Source organism: Pantherophis guttatus, chromosome 1, assembly GCF_059756535.1.
Source record: "Pantherophis guttatus breed Tessera chromosome 1, ASM5975653v1, whole genome shotgun sequence".
In the NCBI taxonomy this organism is placed as follows: Eukaryota; Metazoa; Chordata; class Lepidosauria; order Squamata; family Colubridae; genus Pantherophis; species Pantherophis guttatus.
The window spans coordinates 237,154,613-237,164,256 of record NC_142063.1 but is presented as its reverse complement, the minus strand read 5'-3'; positions in this window follow the sequence as shown (position 1 = coordinate 237,164,256).

Below are 9,644 nucleotides of genomic sequence, written 5' to 3'. Positions count from 1 at the left end.
GTATTTGTTGGGACTTACGTTGAAGAAACATTCCATGTTATCCAACACTTTATAATGAGCCTTAATCATCCACTCTATGTAAAAAGGAGTGATTGCACAAGTATGGGGGGTTTAGCAGGAACCAAAAGGAAATGCACATGAGGGGAAAGCTGTAGGATACTGAAGACAAGGAACAATTTTCTGAAGAGCATTGAAGGTTCCTTTGGGCCCTCCCATTTACCTGGGAAAGAAATGGTAGTTAAGTTTGAATTTTTGGAGGGGGGGAAGATGGATGGTAGAGAAAAAGCATGTGAATGGAAAAGTGTAGGATGCTAAAATCAAGGCAAATGAGAGAAAGAATAGCAAACAGAAGCATGATTGAAAGATTTGGGTAGAAAAGAATCACTGGGTTATTAATCAGGTTACAAAGGATTACGAAGGATGAGTTATTCTCATTTTTATCAGTTATTCCCTGTTTTAGGTTTAACAGCTGTCTTGTTCATTTCCAAAATAGCATTCTGAAAGCCTATATGATAAATAAATTATGTATCATATCACTTCCTTATTTACTGTAAACATGCAAATTATTATTATATACACCACAATGTAAAATCACAACTGCAAATTCTTTAGCCCAATGGTTCTCAACCTGTGGTCTGTGCAAGGTCTGCAGATACCTGTGGGGACCCAATGTCATCACAGGGGGCCCATGAAGGCTTAAAGAAATGTTATGATTAAAATATCGAATTAAGTCTTGGGGATCCATGGCCATGGTCCGTGGCCACAAAAAGTATTTAAAGGGGGTCCATGGTGAAGAAAAGGTTGAGGACCACTGCTTAGCAAATATTAGCCTGCGCCTGGTGGCGCAGCAGACTAATAGCCTGTTATTAACATTCAGCTGCCTGCAATTACTGCAAGTTCGAATCTCCCCAGGCTCAAGGTTGACTCAGCCTTCCATCCTTTCTAAGGTAGGTAAATTGAGGACCCAGTTTGTGGGGGCAATAAGCTGACTTTGTATAAATATACAAAAGTATGAAGGCTATTGCTTAACGCATTGTAAGCCGCCCTGAGTCTCCGGAGAAGGGCGGCATATAAATCAAATTTTTAAAAAAAAAATTCATCAAGTTCTTTCCAATAACCTAGGATGCCATGATGTATTGACAAAATATATGTGTGGAGCCTTTTGTAATTTCCCAGAGGGAAATTTTGTCACTGTGCATATTTTTGAAGGGTTCTGCAAGTTTTTTTGGAATGACACCTAGTGTACCAATAATCACTGGGAGCACCATGGCCAGTTTATGACATAATATTTCAACCTCAATTTTCAGATCTTGATATTTTGTGATGATCTCCAATTCTTTGTCTTCTGTTTTACTATCTCCTGGTATTGCTACTTCAGTGAGCCACACTTTCTTCTTTTCAAATGTTTGATGTGATACGTGCCAAGAATTTATCAATTTGTATTTTAAAAAATCCCACAATATTTGGGATTTTTTTGCTCACTTTTTATTACTTTTTCAACTATATGTCCCGACTCCCCACGCATTTTTCAGTAATGGCAAATGATCAGTTTTATACACATTCCAGTCAATCATTTTGGCAACTGTATTATGTCATTGTTTATAATTTGTGCAATCTCCTTGCATGAGCTGAGCACACGATTGACTATTTCTTCTGCTTTTTTGCACAATCTGCACTTTGAATCATTTGATGATTTTTCAGTTCTGAAGGGCACCCGGAGGCTCCAGCTGGTCCAGAATGCAGCAGCGTGGGTAGTGATGGGAGCAACATGGCGCTCCCATGTAACACCGCTCCTGCGCGAGCTGCACTGGCTCCCGGTGGTCTTCCGGGTGCGCTTCAAGGTGTTGGTTATCACCTTTAAAGCGCTCCATGGCATAGGGCCTAGCTATCTGCGAGACCGCCTGCTGCTACCAACGACCTCCCATCGACCCGTGCGCTCCCACAGAGAGGGCCTCCTCAGGGTGCCATCAGCCAAACAATGTAGGCTGGTGACCCCCAGGGGGAGGGCCTTCTCGGTGGGGGCTCCCACCCTCTGGAATCAGTTGCCCCCAGAGATAAGGAGAATCCATGACCTCAATGCCTTCCGTCGCTCCCTTAAAACCCATCTTTTCCAGCAAGCCGGGTTGGCTTAAGAAGAAATTTTTAAATTCTTTTAATCAGTCTGTGATTTCTTAACTTTCGGGCCAAAATTTATATATATTTTTAAATGTTTTTTAATATTTGTATTCTATGTTTTTTTATCTTGGCTCTACACCGCCCTGAGTCCTCAGGGAGAAGGGCGGTATATAAATTGGAAATTAAATTAAATTAAATTAATTATTATGCCTTCAAGTCAGTGCTGAGTTCTAATGAAAGCCTCTTCTTCCCCCCCCCCACCCCTCTCTCTTGCCATGTAAATAATTTCTAATTCTTTAAGTCCTACCTGTTCGTTAAGAGAATTGGGCAGGACCAGGTGGCAAGGAAGAAAAAGAATTATTGATTACTTTACAGTGTATAGGCTAGGTTACAAGAATCAAAGCATTGATTTCACTTCTTAAAACACTTTTAATAAAAAAAGACATGTATAAATAAACAGAAATAAAGTCCACAATATGAAGGGTTTTTAATCAATAGAATTCTGCTGATTAAAAATAGTATATATATTAAATAATAATATAAATGTGTATCATGCAATTTGCCCTCAAAAACTGTGGCTATAGCAACAGCACTAGCTGAGGAGGACATGATAGAAAAGATTCTTCTTTTAAGTTAGTTTCTTAATTTAGAAACACAGTATGTTGCATTTCCACATACTACTTTTCATATTTCTTTTACTATTTGCTATTTCACTTAACCTCAAATTTAAGCTTAGATTTTCTAGCTTTCCACATATAAAAGACTAATTCACACAGCACACTAAACCATGCATTAACTGTATGAAGACATCAGAAACCCCATTTGAGGTTTTATTTATTTATACTTATGTATTTGGTTTTTTTATCCCATCTTAATCCCTTGATAAGTAGCAGCAAACACATCTAATACTCTTTCCACCTCCTATTTTCCTCACAACTGTCACTCTGTGCGGTGGGTTAGGCTGACAGAAAGTGACTGGTCCAAAGGTATCCAGCCTACTTGCAAGGCAGGATTAGAACTCACAGAGTTCTGGTTTCTAGGCTATCTGTCTCTGTCTCTGTCTCTGTCTCTGTCTCTGTCTCTCTCTCTCTCTCTCTCTCTCTCTCTCCTTCTCCCTTCCTCAATAAAAACCACTGCTGATATTTTTACAGCAACTGAGTTTTATATTCTTTCCTGTCCCAGAGTGGACTATTTTCCTCCTCTTTCTCTTTCTCTCTCTGCCCTCAAGAAGGGATAATCTTCTGGGATAAACCCCAAGCAACCACAGCACAGCAAAATGAATGTGTTACATATAACATCAGAAAACAAAGTTTATCGCCATGGAGGAAATTGAATGGGAGAAGTAAATACAGGTAGTCATCAATTTATGTTCACAGTTGAGCCCAAAATTCCAGATGCAAAGCGAGACAGCTGTTAAATGAATTTTGCCCCATTTTTCGACTTTTCTTGCCAGAGATGTTAAGTGAATCCGACTTCCCTATTGACTTTGCTTGTCAGAAAGTTGCAAATGGTGATCACATCACCTCAGAACACTGCAATCATCATAAATACATGTCAGTTGCCACGCGTCTGAATTTTGATCACTTGACCATGGAGATGTTGCAACAGTCGTAAGTGTGAAAACCAGTCAGAAGTCAGTTTTTTCAGTGCCATTATTACTTCAAATGGTCATTAAATGAATAAGTCGAGGAATTTCCTGCATGGGGAGTAGGTAGTTTTTACACGTTTATGAAATGCTGTATTGTAATTATAACAGAAGGAGGGAGAATTATAATAAAGAAATATAATAGAGAAGAGCAAAATATGGAAATATTTGTGTTATGTGTTGATAGATCTGCTTTTTCAAGCTGAATGGTTGCAACTCCTGTGAGGAGATTAAAAACAACTGCATAACAACAGCAAAGTTATCCATGAGGTACCGTTAACTTAATATTTTATTCAATCGATAAGTGTGAAAGAGAAATAGGCCTGACAGATACGTAGGGCAGTTGCTTGCAATTCTGATGTAAGCCTAGTTTTGGCTTATATTAAGAAAATTCAATTCACTTCACCTTCTTTGACTTGTTCCAGTCGCTGTTTCTGACAGAAATATGTGACATGTTAATGCTTATCTCAGGAAAAAGGGGGAAAATGGCTCAGTGTAAAACAGTGGCGGTATTCATAGAGGGAGCAGATTTATGAAATTATTAATGTACTTGCAAGCTACAGCCAGCTTCTGGATCTCAAGATTTGACAGAAGCAAAAAAAATATATACCTGACTATGATAAATGCTATCAAGGAGCAAACTGAAAGCTTGTGTATGGTGGGTTCTTGGTGCCTTTCCAAGGTTATGCTTAGTTTGATGTATTTTAAATTGAGATGATGGTGAGGAGAAAGTTTTCCCTTTCTGATATACAGGTAGTCCTTGACTTACAACAGTTCACTTAGTGACTGTTCAAAGTTACAACGGCACTGAAAAAAGTGACTTATGACCGTTTTCCATGCTTACGACCGTTGTGGCATCTCTATGGTCACATGATCAAAGTTAGGGCACTTGGCAACTGGCTCATATTTTATAACGGTTGCAGCGTGATCACCTTTTGTGACCTTCTGACAAGCCAAGTCAATGGGGAAGCCAGTTTCACTTAACAACAGAGTTACTACTTTAAGAACTGCAGTGATTCACTTAATAACCATGACAAGCAAGGTTATAAAATGGGGCAAAATTCGCTTAACAAATGCCTCACTTAGCAAACAGACATTTTGGGCTCAATGGGAGTTGTAAGTGAAGGACTATCTGTGTTAAGTTAGGAAAGTGTGGCCCTGATTGTGCTTCTGATGTTCTTCTGGTTTAGCTTGTTATTGTGGTTTAGTTCTTCCAATATGCAAACACTGGTCAGGTTTTGCTGACGCTGCGGGAGATTTTTGATCCCAACTTGTTTCTCCTAGTCTCTTCCCTAGAGAGCTGGACAAGAAGTTACATTAATTTCAACTTCAATTATTTTGAAGTTAAAGTTAATGTAACTATAAATTATAGGATGGCGAGGACTTTTCCTTTAAGAAGCAGGATTTAAAAATATATCAGTGTTTTCATTCCACAGATTTTAATGCTCAAGCAACAAACAGAAAAGAAGATTTAGCTGGATTGCAGAAGTTACCAAATGTAAAAAGCATCTCAGGTTTCAGCTATGTTCTGAAGCTTCAGCCAAACAATTGTTTGGCTTACTAGGCTTACATCTTTTCCAAACCCAATCCATCACGGTCTGCAAATCATGACTTGGAACCTAGTAGATTGGTGAGAATCCAGCCAATTGAAATGTATGGCCTAAACCACGATTAAAACAAGGCTTAGCAATATGTGATTTCTGTCTTAGAATAGAGGCCGCAAGAAAAGAAGAGGTAGAGAAATTCCTTCCATATGAGGGGAAGCAGAAACAGAATTCAACCCCAGATATGATAATACAGATATCTTGAACCAAAACACAACAAACTTCCAATTTTTATTGCTTCTGATAAGCATTAAATTGCTATTCATTTATGAGCTGTACTTGCTTCCACCTTAATCCTGTTCTGCCTCTGACACTTTTTAGTGACCCTTGTAATCATATTGTGCATGACTATGGTGATAAGACTGAGTGACATTCAAGTTCAGCTTTCAGTCTGCAGGTCGGGTGATTATGAGTTCCCCTTCAACAGCTGCAAAATAATAATGATAATAAATATATCCGTTCTATAAACTTGCCCCATTGACGTCTGAGGAAGTTGAATTTGTTATTGTTTCAGCAAAATGCTTTCTGCAGTTTCATTGCTTTGATCCTTGGCCTTGGGTGGCTTTTCAAAGCTTAGTGAAAAGGAAAGAAGGTTATGCAGCTTGTAACTGTTTATGCATCAGATTATTGTCTCTCTCATGGCCAATTTGCTCAGATGACTCACCTTATTTGCTCAAGAAAGCTCAGGTATCGTTCAAAAAGATTTCTAACCACTTTTTTCCTTAGGTTACATAAAGGTTTAGAAGCAGATAAGAAAATATAATAGTTAAGCATTTATACACTTTCTTTTACAACTCATCAACTCTACCTCTCAGGACCAGTCATCATTTTTTTAAAATTTAATAAACATAGTTCTATCCACCCACCCATCATTTTTTAAAAAGAAAGACTCTGGGCAGCTTGCCTTGTTAAAACAACCAAAGTCTAATCTAAAAACTCAACATTGTTCCTATTTATGAACAATATAAATGACACCCTAAAAGCCGCCCACAGTCTCTTAGGTGAGATGGGCAGTATTGAAATGTGATGAATAAATATATAAATAAGTAATAAATAAAAAGGGCAAGACTAAAGTCAGGAGAAGTCTATCTCAAGCAATTTCATTTTCAGTACTCTGTGAGTTTGGTGTTTTTCTTGCAGATCTTTCTTTCTAGGCTAGTACTGATGATGTTTCCTAGTTTGGTAATGAAACATCTGCAAGAAAACCACCAAGCTCACAGAGCACCGAAGACCCCACAGTTCAACCCTGACCTACAGATATTCTCTTTATCAATTTCATTTTCAGAAGTTTTCAAAAACTTAGCCTTATTTTCAGAGGGATGCTGTTGTACACTACCAGCAGTGCCACAGAGAAGGAACCAGGGATGAAATGCTCCAAAGTCTGCTACTGGTTTACTTCGCTACTGGTTTGCTGTGCGTGTGCATGCACGGTGTACGCCAAATGTGTGCTTTGTGCATGCATGCACAGTGCATGCCAAATGCGCACTTTGTGCACATGCACACCACTGCTACCATGCAGTGCTGAAAAAGGAGAATTAAGAAGCCTTTTCTAAGATAAGTAGAACAGCAAGGGGGGAAACAGCTGTGCTGCACGATTTAGATTCGCTGGAAAGCAGGATTTCCTGCTTTCTAGCAAATATAAATCATGTGACACAGCTGATCATCGGAAATACCGATTTGTTTGAACCGGTAGCATTTTTTCACTACCAGTTCGCCCGAACCGGTAGCTTTTATTACTACCGATTTGACCGAACTAGTCTGAACCGGTAGCATTTCACCCCTGGAAGGAACTCCTCCTTGCTCCTCCCCCTAAACCTCCATGGAGTGAGAGATTCTTTAGCAATTTCACTATAATGAGCCATGGTGGCACAGTGGTTAGAATGCAGTATTGCAGCTCAACTCACTGCTCATTGCCAGCAGTTCAATTCTCACCGGCTCCAGGTTGACTCAGCCTTCCATCCTTCTGAGGTCAGTAAAATGAGGACCCAGATTGTTGGGGGGCAATGTGCTGACTCTGTAAATTGCTTAGAGAGGGCTGTAAAGCACTATGAAGCAGTATATAAGTCTTAAGTGCTATTGCTATATATCTAGCTGATCAGGCCGATATTGGCTGCAGAAGGCATTCTATATTTTTGTTGTTATCCAAAGTTGTCAGCATTTTTGTTACCTGGATACGGTAGGCCTAACTCTATATTCCTCAGAAATCTGAGGGAAAGTGAACTGGCTTTCATTAGATCTCAATATTCCTTAATTGAACCACATAAAGATTCAAGCAGTGATATAACTTAGTACTTTTACTGTTCTTTTTTCCGGGGAAAGTCTTGTGTTGTGGAAAATGTAGCTTTTTATTAGGATTGTGCAAGAATGTCTGGGACGCTCATCTGAGAAAGCAGACTAGCTAACCTTCCTCATCGTTCCAAGGTGCTGTTTGTCCCAAAAACTTTCTGCATCTGGATCAAAATTCAGAAAAATTGGAGTTCCATCCTCTCACTACCTAACTCCATGGGAACTTCCTTGGGAAAATCATGAATGGAGTTTGCAGAAAAGTAAGACGGGCACTCAGGTGTGGATTCTGTCAAATGTTATTGAAATTAGTCCAGCAGATTTGAGTTATCCTCTTTTATCATCTTGGTTATTGAAATGCCCATAACTGTTTGCTTTCTAACATAATACAACTTACTGGAAAGCCCAACCATTAGAAGGGATAAAGTATGCATTCTAAATTATATGGAAATCAATATAGCAGTTTGTAAGTTACATGCCGTTTCGACTATAGAAACTGCTTGCTCAAATGACTTCTGCAGTAATCCCAATAATCACTTTTCAACACAGCTTGGGACCTGTCCCACTGCCTGTTTTCAATTGGGTTAATATACAAATACACCTATTAGGTCAGCCAAAAGGGGATGAGAAGAATTTAGGAAAACAAAAAACAGGAAAAAGACACAAAACGGTTTACCACAGGTTTTTAAAAATGCAGAAAATGATGTCATTTGAAATGATTTGGAAGGGGTGGACAAACAAATGTGCAAAGGGAGGATTTTTTTAAAAATGACTGCATTTTAAAATAAGGGAATGGGACCTACACAGAGGTGGGCTTCAGCAGGTTCTGACCAGTTCTGGAGAACCGGTAGCAGAAATTTTGAGTCGTTTGGAGAACCGGTAGTAAAAATTCTGACTGGCCCCGCCTCCATCTATTTTCTGCCTCCCAAGCGCCAGCTGATCGGGAGGAAATGGGGATTTTTCAGTATCCTTCCCCCAGAGTGGGGTGGGAATAGAGATTTTACAGTATCCTTCCCATGCCACGCCCACCAAGCCATGCCACGCCCACCAAGCCATACCCACAGAACCGGTAGTAAAAAATGTTGAAACCCACCACTGGATCTACAGTATTAAGAAAAGAAAGGACAGGGCAGGAAAGAAAAGCAATGGATTTTTTAAAAAGTTACTGAAGAAGGATCAAACAGCAAACAAAATAAAGATGATGAAAAAAAAAATAAACCAGATGTTTATTTGCAAAAGAAACCACCACTCCAAATATGCAACCAGACAGAAAGAAATCCTGGGCAACAACGATCATAATAGCAGTATGTATACACCCCTCTCATTCCCAAACCGTCTTTGACAAGAAATATGATCCATTCTAAAGTGGATCCTAATCCTAAGAGAGAACCTCTGACCTAAAGTTATTGATCCTTTTCTATCACTTGCTGACAATTTTTCAATCTGCTAAACTGTAGGCCTTATAGCAATTATAGCACTTAGACGTATATTGCCCCATAGTGCCTTAGAACAGTCTCTGGGTGGTTTACAATATCAGCATATTGACCCTAACAATCTGGGTCCTCATTTTACCAACCTCAGAAGGATGGAAGTCTAAGTCAATCTTGAACCCCATTAGGATCAAACTCCAGGCTATGTGGAGAATTAGCCTGCATACTGCATTCTAACTGCTGTGCCACCTTATAAAACAAAAGGATTGTCAAGAAATAGGGAAAAGTATCAGATGAAATCCACTTAAACGTTTCAAGATATTTCATTTTATAAGAGCCATTAGTAATCAGGTAGTCCTCACTTAATGACCACAATTGAGACAGGCAATCCCATCACTAAATGCCACAGCCTCTAAGGGAAATATCACATGTCTGCAAAGGGGTTTGTGACATTACTTTCCTTTCAGTTGTTAAAGAATCACCAGTCATTTATTTGAAACATCATGTGACCATGACTTAATAGTTTACTCTCATCTTTTCTATTAACTTTGCTTGTCACAAGCCAGT